Source organism: Oryctolagus cuniculus, chromosome 19 (assembly GCF_051225735.1).
Source record: "Oryctolagus cuniculus isolate XC-2025 breed Fujian yellow rabbit chromosome 19, ASM5122573v1, whole genome shotgun sequence".
Taxonomy (NCBI): Eukaryota; Metazoa; Chordata; class Mammalia; order Lagomorpha; family Leporidae; genus Oryctolagus; species Oryctolagus cuniculus.
The window spans coordinates 45,067,922-45,092,262 of record NC_142885.1 but is presented as its reverse complement, the minus strand read 5'-3'; the positions used below and the strand labels follow the sequence as shown (position 1 = coordinate 45,092,262).

Below are 24,341 nucleotides of genomic sequence, written 5' to 3'. Positions count from 1 at the left end.
TCCTGCAGGACTCACTGCTACTCATACCGGGAGTCCCATGGCAAGGATTCTGCCCCGATTGGTCTTCTGCAAGTATCAGTGGTTGGGAGCTGAGAGCAGCACACTCAGGGGCTCTGCAGTTGCAGCCTGATTGTCCCTGGAGGCAATGGAGAATGGGACTGCTTTGAACACTGGGGATGGCATGAGGCATGGGCTTCACTTTGTTGCGGTTCTTCTGAAGTCCTGGGGACAAGGCACTGGCTTGGAGCCTGGGTGGCAGGGAGCCTGCTTTATGGTCCAGCTGGAATCCCAGGTCCTCAAAAGACCTTAGAGCTTCAGGACCCCGAGGAGATGCTAAAGTTTCCACTTCAGTATGTCCATGTATTTCTTGCATGCTATAGCCCTGCTGTTGGGATTTCACCCAGTGTGGCACAGAAGACAAGGGGTCATCCCGTTCTTAAAGGCACAATTGAGAGCATAGGCCCCCTGGGAATTCCTGTATTTCCTGTTCCTGGGGTAGAAACAGAAACTCTTCACTTGTTTCAGGTACTTCATGTCCTGCACTGAGCCACTGGTAGCCCATGGTGTCTGGCACTATGGGCCTCACCTCCGGGTCATGGGTCAATAACCTTTCCAACAGGTTACTAAGCTCTAGGTTTACACAGGTGAGAATTTGGTAGTGTCCGGACAGGATGTTTTCCTTGAGCTGCACAAAATCCTCCCCGTCAAAAGGTAGTGACCATGTCACCATGGTGTACAGGTCCACGCCCAGACTCCAGACATCAGCCTTGTACCTACTGAACTCCTCCTCTAAGAATTCCTCAGGGGCACAGTACTCAAATGTCCCACACAAATCTTTCAGGTTTTCTCCATCAGCCAATTTGTAGCTGAGCCCCAAATCGGTCAACTTAATATTTAGATTGGCATCTAGAAGGAGATTTTCTAACTTTAAATCTCTGTGCATGATACGCTGCTCATGGCACAGCTAATAAAGTTTGGTTAAACAGCCGATGTATCTCTTCATCCTGTAGGCAGCCTTGCTCTATCATGTACCACCTAAGTTCCCCCCGATCACATACTCCATAAAAATGTAGGCTCTCTCTGTCGTGTGCCTTAGCTGCAACAGTTTTATAATGTGAGGGTGATGCAGCCCCTTCATTATTTCTGCTTCTGCCTGCTGCTCTCTACGGGGCAGCAGGTCCGATGGAGCTCCTCAGGGCCAGCCTAGGGAGCTCGAAGGCCTAGCGGGATGATGAGTGTCGGCGGCAAAGGAACCACACCAGAGCTGGGAGATCAGTCAATGCCCAGGGCGCAGCCGGGTTCTCAACTTTTTTGGGAGGGGGAAAAGCTTTTATAGACACAAAAAGGGGGCTGTCCAAGGCACAAGGGAACTGAGCCAACCAGCTGAAAGGTCAGGCAGGACACGAGCCGGGCACGCCCTCAAGGGCCTATCACATATACTGTTCACGAGTACGGAAGTCTCCTGTCAGGCTAGGTACCTCCCCCGGGGGCCATCTTGAGTTGTTGGAAACGCTGCCACTGGAATGCCGAAGTGCAGCAAACTCGAGCAAAGGCTTAGTGGCCTTGTCAAGTGAAGGCTTAGTGGCCTTGTTTCCTTTTCAATTGGAGCCCCCGCATCTCCCCCTTTGCTTTTACTTTGAGGGTAACCGTGCCTGTCTTAGGTTGTCCCCACCAGGAGTTGGAAGTTGCCTGTCACTGGAGAAGCCAGGAGGGAGGGCCTGGCCATCCGTCTTAGGTCGACCATTCCCAGGGGGTCTTACCCGTCATTGGCTACCAGTACCCTATTTAGGAGATGAGGGAGTAAGTGGAGAGGTTTGGCTAGTAACCCAGGGGGGGTATCCTGTTGACTAACAAGGGCCTGGTACCTGACTTCCAGCTGGTCGACGTGGGTTGAATGAAGCTGTTTTCTAACAAAGGAACCTAAGGCGTTAACCACACAGGGGCCTATGAGCAGAAGTGCAATTATGGCAGTGATTGGACCAAACAACGGCAGGAGGTGGGGCAGCCACCCTCTCCACATCCCTCGCCAGCCATTGTAAGAGTCCATTAGGCATCGCCGGCGACTTTCAAGGTTGTCTTGAAGTTGTTTAATTCGATCCTGGACAACTCCAGATTGGTTAACAAAAAAGCAGCTCTCCTCCTTGAGGAAGACACAAAGGCCTCCCTCCTTTGCCGTTAGTAAATCCAATCCTCTTCTGTTTTGAAGGACTACTGAGGCCAGGGAGGAGATCAGTTCCTGTAAGACTCTAAGCAATTGGGTTATTTCTCGCAGGTCCCCAACAACCTGAGAATGTAATCGGTTGTTGAGATAAAAGGCGAAGATCCCAGCCACACCAGTACCCACCCCAGCGGAAACACCCAACCCCACAAGCAAAGGGATAAGGGCCAGCGCCCGGGCTGTCCGGGCTTTTCTGGTGAGGGGAATCGGAAGGGGCTCAGTAGCCAAGGCAATTTCAACCTGTGGAGAAGCAACAAGACAGGGGAGTAGATTTGATTGCCTCTCATGGTACGGGTTAATAGATGCTGGCATAGGAAGGAAGCATTTCCGAGTGCACAGTAAGACTGATTAGGCAGTAGAGTTGCATTATCTATCTATCTATCTATTTATTTATTTATTTATTTTTGACAGGCAGAGTGGACAGTGAGAGAGAGAGACATAGGGAAAGTTCTTCCTTTACCTTTGGCTCACCCTCCAATGGCCACTGCAGCTGGCCGCCGTGGCCGGCGCACCGCGCTGATTCAAAGGCAGAAGCCAGGTGCTTCTCCTGGTCTCTCATGGGGTTCAGAGCCCAAGGGCTTGAGCCATCCTCCACTGCCTTCCTGGGCCATAGCAGAGAGCTGGCCTGGAAGAGGGGCAACCGGGAAAGAATCCGGCACCCCGACCGGGACTAGAACCCGGTGTGCTGGCGCCCCAGGTAGAGGATTAGCCTATTGAGCCGTGGCGCTGGCCTAAAGTCCCTGGCTTCTGCTTCAGCCCCTGGCTTCTGTCCCAGTCCCGGCCTTTGTAGCCACCTACAAAGAGGGGCATGGGACAGAGCTAGCCTTTAACTCCATCCCAATGAGCATAATAGGGGGTCTCCTTTGGTGAGGTATGCATAGCCAACAGCCTTGCCGGACAGGTAACTTGGAGGTGTTAAGCAGCTGGTAAGTAAGGTTAAGCGTCTCTAGTCAGGTCAAAAAGGGCTATATGGGCTATTTTCCTTTGCCACATTACTGATTAGCTGGGATGTATTTTTGCTTATTGAAGCACTTCCTCAGTGGGGGAGGAAGTAGGAGCAGGGATCCATACCTTTATTGTTCTAATGAGGCCCTATGGATCTCTTCCTTTCCCGCCCACTCGAATTCCTGCTTCCTCTCCTGAGAGCCATTTAGGATCATAGGAATTTCTTATATTATAGTTTACTGGGTTGCAAGCTCCTCTTTTACAGGAGCTCCCCTTTGGGCAGAGTAGCTCCAAAGGACTCATAAGTGACCCTGTGTGAATGTGGGCAGCTCCAGTAGGGGCAATACCTTCCTGGCTATTCACATAGTCTCCCTTTTGTAATGTTTTCCAGCATATGTATTTATGGTTAGTTGCATAAGTTTTTTCCCAGTCTGCACAGGACCCCCACCTGGTAGTGGGTTGGCAGGCATCAAAGTAAAGCTCAGCTTCCTTTGAGGTACATTTGGAAGTGTTGAGGACTCCTGGAGGATCGATCCTGATAGCCAAGATCCAAAATTCCCATTGTCCCCTACCGGAAGACGTCTCACCAGGCGACAATTCCAATAGCAGGGTTGGGAGGACCGCCACTGCAACAGGTAGCCACAGGTGTCTCATCATTCCTGTGAAAAAGAGAGAGAGAGAGAAGGCCTCAAGTGGGCTGGGCTCTTGGATTAAGGTCATTAATAAGGTCAGTGGGGGGGGAAGGTGTTTGAGGTCTCTGGCCGGGACCCAGATGGGCTTGTCTTCATTTTGGGGGAAGACACATCCAAAGCCTCTGCCTGCCGTTAAGAGGGGATCAGGGCCCCTCCAGGCCCCCGTGAGGGGTTCTCTCCATCGGACCTTGGACCTTAACAGTGGAGTACTTAAGAGTAGTTGTCCAGTGTCGCTGGAAAGGAGTGAGGTTGTCATTCTTTGAAAAATTTAAAATATTTAAGGTGCATAATGCCATCTTTAGCTGGTCATGAGGGGATGTTGCTCCCCCTTTTTGTTTTAAAAGTTGGGCCTTTAATGTTTTGTTTTGTCTTTCAATGATTGCCTGGCCCGTAGAGTTATAGGGGATACCAGTGATATGTTTAATTTCCCAACACTTTAGAAAGTTAGCAGATGAGGTGCTGGTAAAACAAGGTCCATTATCAGTTTTAATTTGTTTAGGAATGCCAAGAACCCCAAAGCATTGTAATAAATGATTGTTAGCGTGTTTAGCCTTTTCGCCTTTGTAGGCTGTAGCCTAGCAGGTGTGAGAAAAGGTGTCAACAGTTACAAAAATATACTTAAGCTTTCCATAAGAAGTGAAATGGGTGACATCAGTTTGCCAGGTGGTTGGGCGCCAGTCCACGAGGGTTGACCCCGGGCCCCTGTAAGGGAGGTAGCTGTAAGAATGGTGAGCAGGACTTACAAGTTGACGATTTTCTTTAATTCTTTAATTGGGATATGGGGGTTTCAATGTTGTAACCCCCTCCAATTGACGTAAGGTCGTGAAAGGAGATAGCCTCATCTTGTGTAAGGTAGCACTGGGATGAGGACGCTAATGAATCCGCAATGGCATTACCTTGAGACAAAATATCCGGGAGGTGGACAAGGCTTAGTCCTTGACTTCAGAAAGTTTCTGGTTTGAATCCTTAAAGGAGTGATAGGGTTATCATCAAGTTTAATGTGTGAACAAGGGAGGTTGGGGAGTGGATTGGCCACGTAAAGACTGTCAGTAAACAGGTTAAAGGGTCCCTGTATTGTTTTCAAGACCAGGACAACGGCATAAAGTTCCTTGAATTGGGCCGACACTTGAACATAATGAACTACTTTTTTTGGCACTTCCTGTCCCTGCATATGGGGCAGAAAGACAGCAATTGCTGCTCCTATTTTTCCCCTGTCAGTGAACACAGTGTGAAAGGATGGGTCAGCGGCTGGCGCACCACGCTGATCCAATGGCAGGAGCCAGGTACTTATCCTGGTCTCTCATGGGGTGCAGGGCCCAAGTACTTGGGCCATCCTCCACTGCACTCCCTGGCCACAGCAGAGAGCTGGCCTGGAAGAGGGGCAACCGGGACAGAATCCGGCGCCCCGACCAGGACTAGAACCCAGTGTGCTGGCGCCACAAGGCAGAGGATTAGCCTATTGAGCCGCGGTGCCGGCCATATCTAGTTCTAAGACAGCCCCAAGAACCTTAAAGGGGGGTACCTTTTGAACCTTTTCAGGGGCAATCTGGAACCCATGTTTAGTTAGCAATTGTAAACAGGAGTATCTGGGGACCTGGGAAGATCCAGTCTGTATCTGGGGACGAAGAGGGACTGCTGCAGAGTTCTCGTCCCATCCGTAAGGTCTTTGGTCTCCTTCAAACTCCCGGAGGTTTGCCCTCGGAGCAGTTGATACCTTCTGTAATACGACCATCTAAATCTGTCCGTGGAAATTCTGTATGGGCCCATGTTTGTCCCCACCCCCCACCCCCGGTGCTGCACAGTCTCCTCCCTGCCCCGGTTCCGCCCCTTGGGCCAGTTCCTCGTGGTGCCTCGCCTTGGCCAGCGCCTAGTAGCCGACTTAGAACTGGTGAGGACCAGGGGATTCCAACTGTTTAATTAAAACAAAGCATAGTGAGGGCCGGTGGCGTGTGTTGTTGCAATGTGATTTCTGCCCAGTGCTCTGAGTGTGATAGTGAAGAAATTCAGTGAAGTGTGGAGAAGCCAGCGGGAGCCCTGAGGGCCAGCTGCGGCATCCAGTGAGCTCTTGCTGGCCCTCAAAAATCCGGGGAAGAGGGTGTAAATCTCTCACCAGGCCATGCCCATATCTGCAGCAGGTCTCCAAGGTGAACAGCCGTCTGGCATTTTGGAGCAATGTAAATGTTAAAAAGGAGAATTACAATTGGGTTAATTTCTGTAAAGGAAAGGCTCCATGTCTATCACCAGGCTCTGTTGGCTGGTCTCAAAGTGGCAGCATACAAGATTGGCACAAAATTCGAATTCGGCCTTAGAGACTGGCGTGGACTGGGAACTCTCCTCCCACTTGCCTTATCTCAGAATTTGAACTTCACCTTAGAACCAGGTCTGGTCCAAAGTCTACCTCTCCCTGTCTTATCAATGAAACAAATCGGGTATCCCACCCTTCTGATGGCTCTTCTGTTTTATCTCGTGCAAGCCAGAAGATATTGCTTTGTAACTTGCTGAACTTATTTTGCAATTTGTTTTAACAAATTTCTGGGTGGTCAGTACTCAGTGAAACAGTAAGGTAATTAGCACTTGTTTTAGATAAATACAATTTTAATTTTAATTAAATTCAGATACAGATATATAATATCAGCATCTTAAGTCATTTAGGTATAACTGCTAATTTAAATTGGGTAAAGACAAATGAGATAAGTGTCTAAATGTAAACTTTGGCACTTTCAACACCTTATGTTCTATAGAAAAACTATTTGAATTTGCTAACATGTTTTCATAGATTGTCCATATAAAAAATAGTTCAACATCACTTAAAAGTAATTAATGCTGAAATTTGATGTGTTACCTTGTTTAAAAATGTGGTCTTGATTTAAAGATTTTTAATAGGTTATTTCAAAATGTAAAGCAAGAAAATTGACAGATGAAAAACATCACAAGTATAAAAATAAAATGTTTCAAGTAAGTTAAAGAGGGTGTGTAAAAGTCACAAAAAGTTACAAGAAAAAATTTTTGGACACGAAACTATTACTGATTTTCTGTTAGAGCAAAAAGTTAATCTGTTGAGTTCTCTTGATGTCTCTGTTAAATTCTAATTGTTTAAAAACAACTGAGTTTTTAGTAAGAGCTATGGGTTATTTAAATATGTGCTTATTTTCAAACCTTTAAATAATCACCTTGTAACAATGATCAAATTTGGCCTGTATTATGTCATGATATAAAATAGTATTGATACAAATATCTGAAAATTATAAAGTCTGGTAATCTAGTGTTACTAAACATAATGGTCATCTTGATGAAGGGGCCCCAGAGGCCTAAAAGAGTTAAGTGTGCCTTGTAAAATCCTACAGGTGCTTTCAAAAATGCTATGTAAAGTAAATAAGTGTCTCTTCTTGGTTAACAGGTTTGTAATTTTAAATATGACAACTTAAGGTCTTTTGTCATCCACAGTTTTGTATATCAGATTTACTGCTCATAAACCTAAAGCATTGTTGGTTCTGTGTTTAACTGTCCTCCTATAGGTTGCAATGGACTTTTTCCAGCTACATCTATTGTATTCAGTACTTTGGGATGACTCTTTAAACTGATAAAGCCAATAATGTATTGCAGGTACCAACTGGGAAAAAAGTATAGTTAACTGAGGTTACTAAGATCAGAAAGTGATTCAAATCAATTGGTGATTTATAAAAAAGGTTATAGATTCTAACAACTATCACTGAAACTTCTTTATTGTTCTGATGTATGTGACCCTGTAGTTTGCTGTGAAACTAAATGCATCTAACTAATCAACTCCTCTGTATCATTTATGTATGTTTTTCTAATGTCTCTGCTGGTCTAAATGTTCTGTATACAAGAAAGTTATTTCAAGTGTTACATATTGCTGTAGAGCTTGATTATATTGTAATCTGTAACAGAATGTTTCCCGTAAATTTAAAAGGCTAAAGTTGATCGAAAATTCGTGTAACCTAAACCTTTGTAAACTTGTTAAAAGAAAAAAAAACTGAAAATATTTTATATACTTGTGCATAAATTTGCTGGTTAAACAAGCTACACCATGTTGGGTATTTAAGAGATGTTTCCGAGTACATGTGTTCTTAAAATTTGTGAAGGACATTGGGCCTTCTGGTAGGTGTTTTCCTAAGTTGTTGTCTAATAATTGAATCTGCTTGCTAAGTTTTCATTTGCTATTACTCTTAAAATGTTTGTGTATGAAAGAACTGCCCTGCCTTTTTGACCCTATTGCCATGTATGATTATTCCTTGTGAGATTACTTAATTACTTGGATTAAAGACTAGCATAGAAAAGTAAAGCCACTGCCAGGCAACACCACACAGAGTAACGTATCTGTTTTGCCTCTGGTGGTGCAAGGTTTTCTAAGCATGGCTGGTAACTGGTAAGATTTTGTAGTGACAGTCTGGCAATATCCTTGCATAGCTATTTGGGTAAGGACATAAGTCAGTTCTGTTAAAGGTCAACCATGTTCAGAAATCAGAGTAGCTCGACCCAGCTAAATATTTATAAGAAACATGCCTATAACTCTGGACTTCTAGTCTAGACAACAAAAATTAGAGGTGGGACTGAGCACTCCCTTGACTTGCATTCTCTGGTCTACTTTAACAAGAACCAGGAGGAAAAGAAAACTGGACATCAGAAGCAATGTGAAGATGGATGGCAGGCCTATTACAGGCAGCTGTGTACAGTGATCTGCCCTCAGGGAGACCCAATAGGCCAGGCCACTGCAGTGGCTTTTGATGTGGTAAGCCTGGGCTTCAGCAGAAGTCAGCTTATAAAGAGCCCTGGCAGCTCTGCCAGCCAGGAGTTGGATCACTGGAAATGGACCTGCCCAGGAATCGAAGGACTTCAGGTCAGAGCCGCAGGTCTTATCGGCTCTAAGCTGAAAATCCCTTCACGTAGCTCAGCCTTCAAAGTGACCGCCACTGTTGAGAGAATGGCCAAGTAGGGTCAGTAACATTGCAGACGGAGCTTTAAATTTGCTGTTGGAGATGCCACCTACCTTTACCTGGCCAGCTCTCCTCCCAGGCCAGGTAAGTAATGAAAGTCAACAGAGTGCCTTCCCCAAGGAGGTTCACACCTCCCTTAAAATGTACCCTATGTAAAAAGATAGGTCTAGTGTTGCCGTTGATTTCTCAACAATGTTGCAGTGGATTCATTTCTGAGAGGAGCAGGGTGGTGGGGGCAAGAGGCGTGGAGTCACCACGCAGACCCTGGGAGTCGGGTGAAAGCAGGCTTGAGGCGAGCAGCCAGCAGACTAGTTTATTTCGGTTGGTACAACATCTTATATAGCCAAGACCAGCCAGTCTGGTCAAGGGGCGGTCTATGCTCCAACCAATCACAGCCTGTTGCCAGGCAGTTTCCAAAGCCATCCCTGAGTAACTGACGCTCGCTTGCCAGTGGCCACCTTGGCATGACCTTCTCATTCCACCACATTTTCCCCTTTTCGTTTATTTTTGAGCAATGGGATGCATGACTCTTGGTCATAACATTGTTGACCCCGTTTCCATGTGGTCTCCGTACGCAGTTGTGCTTGTCTTAGGTTGTCCCCCAGGGGATCTTACCCGTCATTGACTAACCAGTGCTCAAATCGAGAGATCACAGGATTGCTTGCTCAGGTAGGAATGAGGAATAATGGTTATCAGGAATGGCATGACCACACACAGGCTGTGGGCCATTTGAGTGGCTGACCAAAGCTAGTGGGGTACAAAACAGTAACAGATGTGGCTTTGGGCAGTTTCTCAGGGTAGGATGATAGGGCAGGTGCGTCTGCTAAAAAGGCGGATTCTCAGTCTTGTTCAGCTGGTTTTGTTGGCTGTCAGTCGCAGGCTTGATGTTTCTGGCTGGTACCCAAATAGGCTGTTCCGTATTCTCTGGAAAGACACAAGCATATCCTCGACCTTTGGTTAGCAGAGGGTGTGGTCCTTTCCATTCTCCTGTCAGGGGGTCTTTCCACCTAACCATAGGGGCTGGGGTCTGGGATGGAAAGGATCCCCAATGTTTATAAGCTGGGCTGATCCCTTGGGAATCAAAAGTAAGAAAATTGATAGTGAAAAGGACCTCAGTCAAAGCAAGCTATGGGTCTGAGGGCATATGATTATTTTTTTTTGTCTTTGTAAGAGATCTTTAATCATCCTATGAGTTCTTTCAGTAATTGCCTGTCCATGTGGGTTGTATGGGATACCTGTGGCAGACTGTATGTTCCAAGATTTCAGGAAGGAATTAAATTCCTGTGATGTATACGCTGGCCCGTTATCAGTCTTTATGGTCCAGGGGACACCAAGGACCAGCATGGCTGATTTCACCACCTTTATCACATTACTAGCCTTTTCTCCGGATTGGGCTGTTGCAAATACAGCCTTTGAATGAGTATCTACCACCACATGGACAAACTTAAGTTTACCAAAGGAGTTCATGCGGGTGACGTCCACTTGCCATAGTTTATTAGGAGCAAGGCTTCGCGGGTTCACTCCTGCTTGTTGCAGTGGGCCTAACGGGGCGAGGGGTGCACAATCCTTGCAGGAGTGCACTAGGTGTTTGCATTGGCTCATTGTTAGCTCTGGGAAAAGCAATTTGATGTTGCTTGCTGACATATGAAATTTTTGGTGTAAAATACGGGCTTGTTCTAAGTGTCCAGTGGAAGCCGTGTTGCAGGAGATAAGACGATCAACCTTTCTGTTGCCTTGGAAAATAAAGCCAGGTAACCCAGTATGTGATCTTACATGTGAGATATACCATGGGTATTTTCTGTTCTCAATTAGCTCTTTAAGTGTTGTGAACATCTGGTCAATTGGCATACTGGTCGGGTTAAAGACTGCAAAAGGGATCGTCTTTGCTACCTGTACTGAGTATTTGCTGTCCGAAAATATATTTACCAGTCCATCTTGGCTAAGGAGTAGAACCTTGACTATTGCTTTTATTTCTCCCAACTGTACTGATCCCCCATGGGGTTCTACATGGATCTTTTTCTGTTAAAGATTTGATCACTATTCCAAAGAGTGACTTGTTGGCATCCATAAACGCACATGGTGCCATGGGTATAGGTTGATTAGCAGGGAAAGCATGTTTTGGATAGTCTGTTTCTAAGGTTTGTAGTGTCTGGAGTAGCCTGTCTGCTGGCAGGTGATTGTCAATCTGTCCTGGAAAATTTATCATTAAAATTTGAAAGAGCATGCTATTCTGCATCAATGTCGACAGTTCTAATTGTGATAGTGGTAGGACCACTATGTCTGGCTCTGTGTTAAATATCTTATTGGTATAATATCTTAATTTAAGTCCCATCATAAGTATGGCATCTACTTTGTTTGCTATTTTAGGACAATCGCTCCAGGCTATGTGCACCCAAAAAAGTGGTCCGTGTTGTTGCCAAATAACTCCTAAGGGGGCCTTGAGGATAGCTATGGTTATGGCAAATAGAGGCACCTGAGGGTCATATCTAAAGGTTTTTAAATTTGACAACTGGGTGTTAATCTTTTCTATAGTGGATTTGGCTGCAGGTGTCAATGTGATTTTTGAGGAAGGGCTGTTTCCCTTAGTCAGTAAATCGTATATAAGTTCTGCAGGTGTTAGGGGAAGGAAGGGCTTCAGCCAATTGATTTGGCCACATAGTTGCTGAAGTTCATTAAGTGAGTATTTATGCTTGACTTTTAGGTTTGGGCCCATTGGAGATATATGGGAGGAGATTTGATAACCCAAGAATTGAAAGGGAGGAAAATGTTGTACTTTTTCTGTGGCAATAGACAAACCCAGGAATTGTAAATTTCTTACTGTCTCACTTAGACAGGTATTCAGAATTGCTGCATTCTTGTGAGCAAGTAAGATATCATCCACATAATGTATGACCAAGCACTGATCTTTAAGTGTGCTGGTCGCATGAGAAACGTATCTTTGGCAAATGGCAGGGCTATTTTTCATGCCTTGTGGGAGTACTGTCCACTGGAATCTTTTTGCAGGGAGCTGGAAATTGGGCTCCCATACTGTAAAGGCAAAGTAAGCCTTATCCTGCTCTGCAATGGGAATGGAAAAGAAGCAATCTTTGATATCAATGGTAACTATGTGATATCCGTTAGGAATAGCCCCTGGATGGGGAATGCCAGCCTGGAATGTTCCCCATCTTTTTTATATTTTTGTTAATAGCTTCTGAAATCCTGTAGAAGCCTATATTTTCCCTGTTTCTTTGGTATCACAAAAATGGGCGTGTTATGAGGACTAGTGGAGGGTTCTGTGTGTCCCTTTTCCAATTGTTCCTGTACCAGTCTTTAAGGATGCTAAGTTTGGGTTGTATTATTGGCCACTGTTCTACCCAGATGTTTCCTGTTTTTTCCCATTCAATGGGAATTGGGCTTGGCTTTTGTATGAGGTGAACAGTGGCCCCTAGAATTGGGGGTGAATCTTACTTGTAGGTTCTCCATTAAAGCTGCTGGCTTGTGGAGATTTGTGATCCGTAGTGAGGACCGCTTGTATTTGTGAGAGTACATCTCTCCCCCATAAGGTCATGAAAACTTCAGCAATTAGTGGGAAGATGGTTCCTGTATCTCCATTGTCATCTAAATATAGAGTCAATTTCAGCCTCAGATTGAAGATGGGCATCGACCAGTTAATGGTAGTGGGACTCCCTCTTACTTACTGGGCTGAAGGCCGCCCCACTGGGAGTTTAAAAGTTTGGTATTGTAATCTTTTGCCCAATGAAAGCCGTTTTTACATAGTAAGGTCATTTATGGCTTTTGGAATCCAGGGCCTGAATTTTGCGTCCGCTCCTACATTAACAGCAAATGTGCAGGTGGCATGGGGTCTAGCAGCTGCCCTAAGAGCTTGGGGTGTCCGAGTACTGCCACAAATGTGGGGATCCTCACTGTGTGCAGATGGGATGACCTTGCATGAGTTATTGTCTAGAGGTCCTTTAAGTTCATCCCACAGGTATGTGGGGGTTGGCTGACTAGGGGTTGCTACATTGTTTGCTACCTTATTTTTTTCACAGCAGGAGCTCTCTCTCCCTAAGTCATCAACTGTTGTCTGTGAGGCAGAGGCCTGGAGTGTCAGGCTCTTATCACTCACAGATTCACTATGTTTGATAATCTGTGCAGGATTCTGAGGGGGGGGGTATCTTTCCCATGTCTGAGCACTTAAGAGCGGCACGGCACGCCAACTCTAGCCAAAGGAAAGACACGTACAGCACTGCTGCCATAACAAAGCAAATTCCTAGCACCTCAGCTGTTGATGGCATTTTGCAGGAGGTTTCCCTACATTAGACAAACAGATAGTGGTGTATCAGATCGTAAGTATGTCCTGTGCTTAGTGGGGGACTTCCTTGATTCATTAGCTCAAGGCCGTATGGCCACACGGTGTCTCTGGAGCGTCACCTCTCTCGAGTGAGGGAAGATGACTTGGTTCCGAATTCTGGGATGATCAGTCCCTTATGTGAATTCGCCGGGCGAACCGAAAGTAAAAGGAGGAGCCGAGAAGCGACGTACGCTTCTGGGCGGTGTGTGCCTAACCTGGGGTCACTTAGACCAAGGACAAGGACAAGGAAAGGGGCATAGGAGGGGGTTCTGTGCTCACCCTCACAGAACCGAACAGCACACAAAACACTGAGGGGCCTACTGGCCGAAATCCAGGGGGGACCTCGCCGAGTCCGACATGCTGTCTTTCTCGAAGTCAAGTTGGCGTGCCAGATGTTGCTGTTGATTTCTCAGCAATGTTGCAGTGGATTCATTTCTGAGAGGAGCAGCGTGGTGGGGGCAAGAGGCGCGGAGTCACCACACAGACCCCGGGGGGAGTCGGGTGAAAGCAGGCTTGAGGCGAGCAGCTGGCAGACTCGTTTATTTCAGTTGGTACAACATCTTGTATAGCCAAGACCAGCCAATCTGGTCAAGGGGCGGTCTATGCCCCAACCCGTCACAGCCTGTTGCCAGGTAGTTTCCAAAGGTATCCAATCACAGCCTGTTGCCAGGCAGTTTCAAATCCATCCAATCACAGCCTGTTGCCAGTCAGTTGCCAAAGCCATCCCTGAGTAACTGACGCTCACTTGCCAGTGGCCACCTTGCCATGGCCTTATCATTCCACCACAGTCTAGGTCCCTTAACTTACAAGCCACCAGGTTATTATCTAGCCCCTTTTATCAGATTCTCTTTGCCTCTCAGTTGGAAAACTTATTTGTAACTTGGACAACACTTTTCCTGACTCCTCCAATAGCAACTCTGTCCTTTGTTCTGGACCCTGTCTGGCCCACTCCTTGGCCTCATTCCTTTGTAATTTTGTTGCTTATTAAAGTCAGTGTTTTACATACATTCTGTACATATCCTTTGGGGGCAGCAGTAGTATCTTTTAAACAGTATTACCGTAAGTAGTGTACTTCAGAGTGTAAATTACCTTGTTTAAAACTGTGACTTTAACATCTGTGTAATTAGTGCATATGGTTTCTACTCTCCATTATCAAGGTAATTCATTATTAGGTAAATTTGACTAGTAGGGAGTACAGTTCTGTGAGCAGTGTTTCCTATTAAATATCAACTACTGTCTCAGTTACACATAGGAACAGCAGCTGTGCCTTGTTCAGGAAAAGTAAATGCACAAAGTTAAAAAGCTAAAGACATGCTGCAAATAACTAGTCATTATTCTGTGTATAAAAGTAGAGCAGAAATTAAACGCTGAGGATTTCTGTAAATTCTTTGTTCTATGTAGTAGATTGCCGTTTATACTCCCAACATGTGTGTACTGATAATCCTCTCCCACACTAATGAGTAGCTTTTCTCCCGGTTTTGCCTGGAATCTGCTTTATTCTCACCCTGCCTCTATACTACAGTGTCTGTTTAAGTGTTTACAGCTGGTGATGGAGTGAACCAAGGCCTTCTGCAACCAGGCGATCAACCAAGTGCTACTACAGGAATGTGCTCGGCTCCCCACCCAGGAAACAGTGGCTTAAAACATCGCCCCATGGCAGCGAAGAGTGCCTCTTTGCTCCACGTCAGCAGAGGATGGGTCGTCATCCCTCTGCACCTCTTGGACTTCTGGGACTGATGTGGTGGGCTGTGTGCCACTGTGGGAAAGAATGCTGCTTTTACACAGATCACTCGGGCCTAATAAAAGATAACATGGCTGGCTAAAGTCAGGGAGGGGCTGGCAAAACGAAAAAGAATGGGAGGCCTCTCAGGGGTGGTTTGAGTCTTGGTTCAGTTCTTCTGTGTGGCAAGCCACCCTACTGTCAGGACTCATAGGGCCCCTTGTTCTCCTGAATTTAATTTTAACCTTTGGCCCTTGCATTGTTCACAAACTTGTACAGTTTATGAAACAGAGATTGGGCACCGTTCAATTAATGGTCCAATGGTCCCAATATAAACCCTTAAATGTTTGTAAAACCAATGAAATGTCAGTCCAAACCCATGATTGGGTTTTTCTTTCTTTTTTTTTTTTTTTGACAGGCAGAGTGGACAGTGAGAGAGAGAGACAGAGAGAAAGGTCTTCTCTTGCCGTTGGTTCACCCTCCAATGGCCGCCACGGTCGGTGTGCCGTGGCCGGCGCACCACGCTGATCCGATGGCAGGAGCCAGGTACTTCTCCTGGTCTCCCATGGGTGCAGGGCCCAAGTACTTGGGCCATCCTCCACTGCACTCCCTGGCCACAGCAGAGAGCTGGCCTGGAAGACGGGCAACCAGGACAGAATCCAGCGCCCCGACTGGGGCTAGAACCTGGGGTGCCGGCGCCGCAAGGCAGAGGATTAGCCTAGTGAGCCGCAGCGCCAGCCGATTGGGTTTTTCAAACATGTACAAAAACAAGGAGGGATGAAGAGCCAAAGTGACTCCATTTTAAAACAATAAGAAAGCAGCCTCCTTTTCCCATAGCAGACAAGAGTCTTTGTAAAAGCAGGCATTCAGGCATTCCGGAGATATCAAAGCTTACCAGGGACAGCTAGCTCGGTAGACCAAGGACAGCACAGTAGAGATTGCTAAACAAAGTAACTCCCTGTACCCAAAGCTCCTGTGCTGTAAGCTCCCACTGTAACTCCCTGTGGCCAAAGCTTCCATGCTGTATGTAACTCTTTTTTCCTGCTGATGTAGCCCTTTTTTTCTTTAAAAACTCTCCCAAACAAAGACCGGGGCCTCACTCCTTCCTCCACTGTGTGGGTTGGATGGATGGCATCCCTGTCACGGCTTGTACTCCTGAATAAACCTTGCTTGTGCAGTTCAGTGTGATCGACTCTATGGGGGTCTCTGCGGGGATCTAACTATCTGGGCACAACACCTCCACCCCTGCAATCTGACACTAGGAACACTTACTAGTCACCCAAGTTAACAACAAAAACTGTGAAAGAAAAATCAAGAAGACACAGTATGCTAATATTTCTAACAGATAATGCTAATGATATGAACTACAGTATACTAATCACTAAAACCAATTGTATCCAAATTAAGAATTAAAAGTTAGAAAACACACAGAATGCTAAAAATGGTAAAGTGAAACAACAAATATCTTAACTATGGTAACAATTCTAATCAGTAAGTCTTAAAATGATCTTATCTAAATCAAAGGATGAAAAATGAGAAAAAAATCAAAAACATGGGGGAGACACAGCAAGAATGCTAGATGAAAACAGCATAAAATACATTTAGCCAGTAACAATAAAAACAAAAAAGAAAATAAAAAACATTTAAGAAAAATAAATACACAAGTATACAAAGTAGAAATAGGCAGCGGAGAGAAATTGAGAAAATAGAAAAATAATAAAACAAGTAGAAAAAAAAGAGAAAAGAACCAATGTAGTAAAAAGAACAAAGAGACCAGACAGACAAAACAGCGATACAAATGACAAGATGAGAATCCAGTAATGTCATCCAAGTCCTTCAGGCTGCCTCCACAGAGCTTCCTGGGCCAACTGAACAAGAACTGAGGCCAAGCCAGGGGACTGTTAAGGCAGTCGGAATGACATAACAATGGCTCCCCTGATGTCAGAGCAAGATACAGACCAATCACAGCTGGGGATACACATGGTGGTTTTCTCAAGAAACTTTCTACCTTGGTTAAAGTGAAAGGACCCCAACATTTTTTTGCTTAAGTTTGTGATAGCAATTGATATTTAGGTTTTGATAAATTAACACCTGAAGGCTGTTTCAATGGACTTTTCATTTCTAGTTTTAAACTTTGTAAATAACTCTTGGCTTTGGTAGGACTCCTCAAGCCTACACTCAGAATATCCAACATGATAGGTCTCAACACGTTGGTACCACTTCACTGGCATAATGACAATACAACAAAATATTATGTTTGCCAAGTCACCATCAGGTGCATGGTTCATATCCATAGAGCTGAGAGGGAGGTTTCTTTCATCGTTTACCCTGAAGTTCATCATCAGATTGCTCCTCAGTAACCCTGGAAAGCTGCACAGTAGGGGGCTGATGTAGTCCAGTGCAAACAGCAAAGTGAGAGCAAACTGAAATCTATAGCCTCCAAAACTGCTTCAAATCATAAGGAGGAAGAGAAGACATTCCAGGATATTCCAGTCCTTTGGGTTACCGTAACAAGATCCTGACCTGGGTGACTGAAAAAGAACAGGAATTCATTTTTCACTGTTTTGGAAGTTGGGAAGTCTAGATCAAGGCCCAACAGATTTACGATCTGGGAAGGGTGCACTCTCTGCTTCTAAGATGGTACCTTCTTCAAGAAAAAAAAAACACTGATAAAGAAATGAAAGGCTGGTGGCCTAGTGTGGGCCATTCAGCCCAGGTGTAGGTGTTGAAATGTTGCACAATTTTGTCCAATACCGGGATGCTGCTTCCAGAAAAATACAGTGCCTTCTTAAGGTTCCTCATGAGGAATGGCCTTCTTAAGCTGTCTTCACCTTATAGAAAGTCCCCCATCCTGGGGCTGCTGTTGTGGGTGGGGTAAGCCACCACCTGTGATGCCAGCATCCCATATGGGTGCCGGTCCTAGTTGTAAGGGTGTTGGTGGTAGGGGGAAGAGGACATAGAATTACTTACATAGCTGTTCCATAGGGGAAATACAAATCCCCATAGAGAGGCTCCTTTAAGGAGCTGAAATTCTATGAACAATTGTTCAATGAGGCTACAGCCATCTAGAAAGAGCACGGGCTTCAGCATCATATCTGGTCAAACCCAGCCCTGTCACAGCTGCTTTAAACTAGGCAAGTTTCTGAATTTCTCTGAGCCATTCTTCTATAAAATAGAGACAACAGCACCCACCTTGTATGGGATTCAATCACCTAAATCACACAGTGGCAAATGTGGAGCTCAAAAAAAAAAATGAGCTGTGGGGACCATTATTCAGAAAAGTGTATCTAAATCCTCCATTCTTAAAGAAAACTCTAAAAATATAAATAAAGCTTATTTAAGTTTTATATTTTAAGTCACTTAAAAACCTATTTTTCTTCACACTTTCCCCCATATTACACTATTCCAGTCATCGTCAGGCTTTTTCTGTTGTTTCAATATACATATACAAGTACTGATCCTTTCATTTTCTATTGTCACCCTCATTTCCACTCCCCTTTTTCATTTCCTCTTGGTTCATGTCCATTAAACAACTCAGATGTATTATACACCTAACAAGTACCAGGGTTCTAATCCTGTTTTTGAATTAACTCATTTGACACACTCTTCTCCATCAGGATGGTTCTCCTAAAACCATCTAAAGTTTTTCATTTTCCCCAAATTTGAAAGCTACATGTAACTGTCCAACTTCCCCTTCCTGTAATGTTTCATAAACTTTTCATTGTTAAGGTGCTAAATTTAGCATGACATCTGATAATTAAGGAAAATGAGGACCAAGAACTTTGACAAAGAGAGGACCACAGGGAAGTAACTGAGAATCCTAAGAGTACATGATCTTGACTTATGAGAGGGTCTGTTACGAGAGTAAATATGAAAGAAACAGGCTTCTAATTCATGAACAGAGGATGTCTTTCCATTTCCATGTGTCTTTGATGATTTATTTCATCAGCACTTTATACCTTTATTGTGATCTTTCACTTATTTGGTTAAATTTATTACTAAATAATTTTTGTAGCTATTGTAAATTTAGGCTTTTTTCCCGTTTCATACTTTTTTATTTTATTTTATTTATTTACTTTCTTTTTGACAGGCAGAGTGGACAGAGAAAGAGAGAGAGAGAAAGGTCTTCCTTTTTCCATTGGTTCACCCCCCAGTGGCTGTTGCGGCCAGCGCACTGCAGACAGCTCACCGCACTGATCCAAAGCAAGGAGCCTGGTGCTTCTCCTAGTCTCCCCTGAGGGTGCAGGGCCCTCCACTGCATTCCTGGGCCATAGCAGAGAGCTGGACAGGAAGAGGAGCAACCGAGACAGAATCCGGTGCCCTGACCGGAACTAGAACCCTGTGTGCCAGCGCCGCAGGCGGAGGATTAGCCTATTGAGCCGCGGCGCTGGCCACTTTTTTATTTTATTTAAGATACGCAGACTTCATGTATTTCATATACAGATTCAGGAAGGTGATGATACTTTCCACTCTACTCTCCATCCTGCTCGTATTCCCACCCTTTTTCCTCTTCCCTCTACTATCCCCATTCTTATTTTTTACAAAGATCTTAAACTTAACTTTACAGAGGATCATTATTAGTGTGTAATTGTTTTGTACATTGATTTTGTATCCTGCGACTTACTGGTTTATCACTCCCAACATATTTTTACTGCAGTGTTTTAAGTTTTTCTGTCTAAAATCATGTCTTCTGGAAAAAGATATTTTGACTTCCTCCTTCCCAATTTTCATCCTTTAATTCTTTACTTTGCCTGAGTACTCTTGTGAGTACTTGAGATACTATATTGACTAAGAATGGTTTATGTGGAGTTCTTTTCTTGTTCAACACTCAGGAGAAATGTTTTCAGGTTTTTCCCATTCAGTATGGTATTGGCTATTGTTTTATCATATAGCTTTGATAATTTTAAGCTATGTTTCCTCTGTACCTTGTTAGTTCCAATTTTTTTTATCATGAAGGGATGTTGAATCTTCTGATGGAAGCATCCACTGCATCTATTGAGATGTGCATGTGTTTTATGTTGTTCATTCTGCTGATGTGATTTCATTGATTTTTATAGATGTTGAACCACACTTGCATGCCTGTGATAAAACCCACTTCATCATATTACATGTTGTAGATATATGTAAGTATATGTATATATAACCTACATATGTGTATCTGTGATACCTTTTGGATGTATTGTTGCATTCATCATGTTTCCAGCGCCTTCACAGCCTAGAAAGTGTTTAAAATAAGAAAACTCAAACTCACTACCCATGCCTTTTCGATCCCAAAAAGTCCCAAACATTTTCCCAAGGTCACAGGATAACAGACTGTACTAAGGAAAATCTTCAGAACCTAATTGCAGGTCTGGCACTGTGGTGTGGTAGGGTAGGCCTCCACCTGCAGTACTGGCATCTCATATGGGCACCAGTTCATGTCCCAGCTGCTCCTTTTCTGATCCAGCTCCCTGCTATCATCTGGAAAAGCAGTAGATGGTGGCCCAAGTGCTTGGGCCCCTGCACTCATGTGGCCATTTGGGGAGTGAAGCAGTGGATAGAAAAGCTTTCTCTCTGTCGTTCCCACTCTTTGTCTTTAACTCTGTCTCTCAATTAAATAAATCTTCAAAAAAAACCCACTATTTCCAATGACAGTAAATCTTTCTGCACTCATATAACAATGTTAAATTCCTTCTGTATGGATAAGAATAAGTTGCATGGTCTAGTTTTGTATTCATTCAATAATTTTTTCCATACATTGCAAACTGAACCATTGAAACTTTATCAATAATTGGAAATTTAAATCAAATGAATAGGGTCTCCTATAAATTTCATCAAGATTTTTCTAAAGCCATGAGAATAAGCATCCTGACAAAAGGAACTAAAAATGTATTCCAAAATTTTGCTGGAAAGGAATCATGCTTTCCTTGGTTGTTTCTACACAATAAGCAGTAGCTTTCTGCATGTTCTTATATATTCGAATCCTCTCTGATAGGACTGCTGGCCAGAATCAGTAAAGTGTCATCAGGTTTGCGTATTTGGTTTATTACATGCTGTCTTTCTGTGACCTTGGGAAATGGCTTCAAGTTTCTGGGATTGAAAAAGCATAGGTAGTGAGTTCAAGCATTCTTATTTCAACCACTGTCTAGGCTGTGAGACTCTGGAAATGTTACGAAGTCTTAGTTTGGTTGTACTGTTTGTGCAATTCTTCAAGTCTAAAATGATTTCTTCTAAAAAGTTTAGAAGCAGAGATTTTTTTTTGACAGGCAGAGTGGACAGTGAGAGAGAGAGAGACAGAGAGAAAGGTCTTCCTTTGCCGTTGGTTCACCCTCCAATGGCCGCCGCGGCCGGCGCACCGCGCTGATCCGATGGCAGGAGCCAGGAGCCAGGTGCTTTTCCTGGTCTCCCATGGGGTGCAGGGCCCAAGCACCTGGGCCATCCTCCACTGCACTCCCTGGCCACAGCAGAGGGCTGGCCTGGAAGAGGGGCAACCGGGACAGAATCTGGCGCCCCGACTGGGACTAGAACCCGGTGTGCCGGCACCGCTAGGCGGAGGATTAGCCTAGTGAGCGGTGGCGCCGGTGAAGCAGAGATTTTTTTATGAGTCAATATACACGTGAATGAACCCTCACATCATCAGATTGTTTTGTGTGCTCATTTTTAAAAAAATACCTATTTTCAACTTTGTGCAATTTAAAGGGGAGAATGTTCTAAGTTTAGAGTCTGTTTATCATAAAAGTCGTGACTTTTGTTTGTTCAAACGAGGCAAATAATCTTTGTAGCTAATCTCAGGTGACACCAAGTTGGCATTATATTTCTTGATAAATTCAGAGCTCCTTCAACTTTCTGATTAGTAGTGTATTTATAGTGAACGGCACACAGTTGAATGCTTCAGATTTATCTACTTATCTGAAAGGTGGAGTTACAGAGAGGGAGAAGCAGAAAGAGAAGCTTTCTATCAGCTGGTTCACTCCCCAAATGGCTGCAATGGCCAGGGATGGGCCAGGCTGAAGCCAGATGCCAGGAACTTCATGTGGGTGTCCCACATGGGTGCAGGGGCCCAAGAACTTGTGGCCATCTTCCATCGCCCTCCTAGATGCATTAGCAGTGAGCCAGATCAGAAGTGGAGCAGCCGGGACTTGAACTGCCACCAGTTGGGAGGCTGGCATTCCAGATGGTGACTTAACTCACTGCACCACAGCACCAGCGCCACACAGTTGAATTTTTAATGTTATGCTTACCTGGTAACATCATGTCTTTCTTCAGGTAAGGGAAATCCCTCTTTTCACAAGGACAATTGCATAGAGAAGTTGACAGGTGTATCTGTTGTCTTCTTTTCCAGAGTGTTTGGTTATCTTTGCAAGAACTCCTTTTCTTTCTCAGAAACAAACATCTGAGGAGTTACTGAGATGAACATTCTATTTCTTTATGTGTTAATGGTTTATTTTCATTGGAGGAAGTCTTCATTGATTTTTCTCATCAGTACAATCCCATACATTCACCTAAAAATCCACCCCAGCAGTTCTTTTGTTCTTTATGGTGAGAGCTTTTGTGTTTAGATAACTAAAATTTGAGGGGTTCCAGCGCTGTGGTGTAATGGGTAAAGCTGTTGCGTGGAATGCTAGCATCTCATGAGAGTGCTGGTTCAAGTCCTAGCTGCTCCACTTCGATCCAGCTCCCTGTTATGGCCTGTGAAAGCAGTAGAAGATGGCCCAAGTCCTTGAGCCCTTGTACCCACGTGGAAGACCTGGAGGAGTCTCCTGGCTCCTGGCTTTGAAGTGGCGCAGCTCCAGCTGTTGTGGCCAACTGGGAAGTGATCCAGCAGATGGAATATCCTCTCTCTCTCTCTCTCTGCCTCTGCTTCTCTCTCTGTGTAACTCTTGACTTTAAATAAAGATTAAAAAATTAACATTTTGAGCTATGTTTTACTTTTGCCCAATAATTTTATTGAAAAGTGCTTTGAAAAAAAATATTTTGAGAAATCAAAAATAAAACTATCCATGAAAAACTTACTTATCCTTACTATATTACAGCTATTTTTACTATAATATGCAGCTATGATTTTAATGTTTTAATAGTAAAACATGCATTAGGATTTTGCATATTTTTCTTTCCTACGAGTTTAGTTATTTCAATTTAATTCATGCAGATGTTATTTATCCTATAGTAGAATGGAGAAAAAGTATATAGATAAAAATGCAAACGTGCAAATTTTCAACTTCAAATATGTAAATAATTTCTTTTTCCAGATTGGTGTTTATTTGAGAGGTACAGTAACAGAAGAAGAGACAGAGAGAAAAGTCTTCCATCTTCTGGGTCGCTCCTCAAACGGCTGCTACAGCCAGAGCTGAGCTGATTGGAAACCAGGAGCCAAGAGCCTCCTTGGGGTCTCCCACATGGGTGCAGGGGCCTAAGCACTTGGGCCAACTTTCATGGGTTTTCCTGGGCATAGCAGAGAGCTGGATTGGAAGAGATGCAGCCAGGTCGAACTGCTGCCCATATGGGACGTGGGTGCTGCAGGTGCTGGCTTAGCCCATTACACTACTGCACTGGCCCCAGTAATTCCTTTTGTAAGTTAAATGTATCATATTTGTTAGATGCTCTTTACACACACACACAAACATTCACTCACACTCAAAAGTTTGTAACCAAAAAGTCTTATTTGTATTTTATGTTTGGAAAATACAGCAAGTCTATCTGTAAAGACACTTAAGCAAGTCAAAGGTACAATATAATGAGACATTTATTAGGATGACTTTATGGAGAAGGTGATCTGCATGAATGAGAGCCATCAGAATAAAACCACCTTCTGCAATTTTGGTCAAAGCTTTCTTATTCTTTTCTTGCTTAGTCTAATAAGGAATGAAATTGATAACAAATAGATGGTCTGTTTTATAGTATTACATACATTTTATTAACACCAGATGTGTTGGAAGTGATATTTGTAGGAGAAGCAAGGTTGAGACTTCTACACATAAATTATGATAATTGTTGAATCTTAAAAGGTATTGATGATTTTGGAAGAGAATTTTGGAAGGAGTAGATAAGCACCAGTGATGATCTAGTTACACAGATTAATTCTCAGAAGTTGTGTGCTTTATAAAAACTACAGGATAAACAAAACATCATTAAGGTTTGTAGTTCTATTTAGTCCCATTCAAAAAGTTTTGCTTTTGTGGCCTGGGATTTTGGAGTTTTCCTCCTACATTGTCTCCTAGGAGTTTTACAATTTCTATTCTTACAGTTACTCATTTTGAGTTGTTGTGTATGGTAGAATGATCCAATTCCATTCTTTTGCTTATAGAAATCCAGTTTATCCATAACTATTATTTTAAAAGATTTATTTTATCCTTTTGAAAGGCAGAGTTAGAGAGAGGAAGAGACAGAGACCTTCCATCTGCTGGTTCACTCCCCAAATGGATGCAATGGCCAGGGCTGGGCCAGACCAAAGCCAGGAGCCAGGAGCTACTACCAGGTCTCCCATGCGAGTGCTGGGGCACAA

At 44.0% G+C, this 24,341-nt stretch overlaps 1 long non-coding RNA gene across 3 annotated transcripts in view; it reads left to right on the top strand.

Moving 5' to 3' along the window:
• The window catches only part of LOC149120536 (uncharacterized), a 111,637-nt gene extending 87,697 nt beyond the window's left edge, over positions 1 to 23,940 (top strand). Inside the window, exons 5-6 of one of the 3 annotated variants that reach the window (XR_016225918.1) lie at positions 19,918 to 19,983; positions 23,089 to 23,940. This is a non-coding gene — a long non-coding RNA (uncharacterized LOC149120536). Of the gene's footprint in view, positions 1 to 14,662; positions 16,224 to 19,917; positions 19,984 to 23,088 lie in introns of those variants that run through there. The other 2 variants (XR_016225921.1, XR_016225916.1) reach the window with 2 other exon arrangements.
• The last annotated feature ends 401 nt before the right edge of the window (positions 23,941 to 24,341 follow it).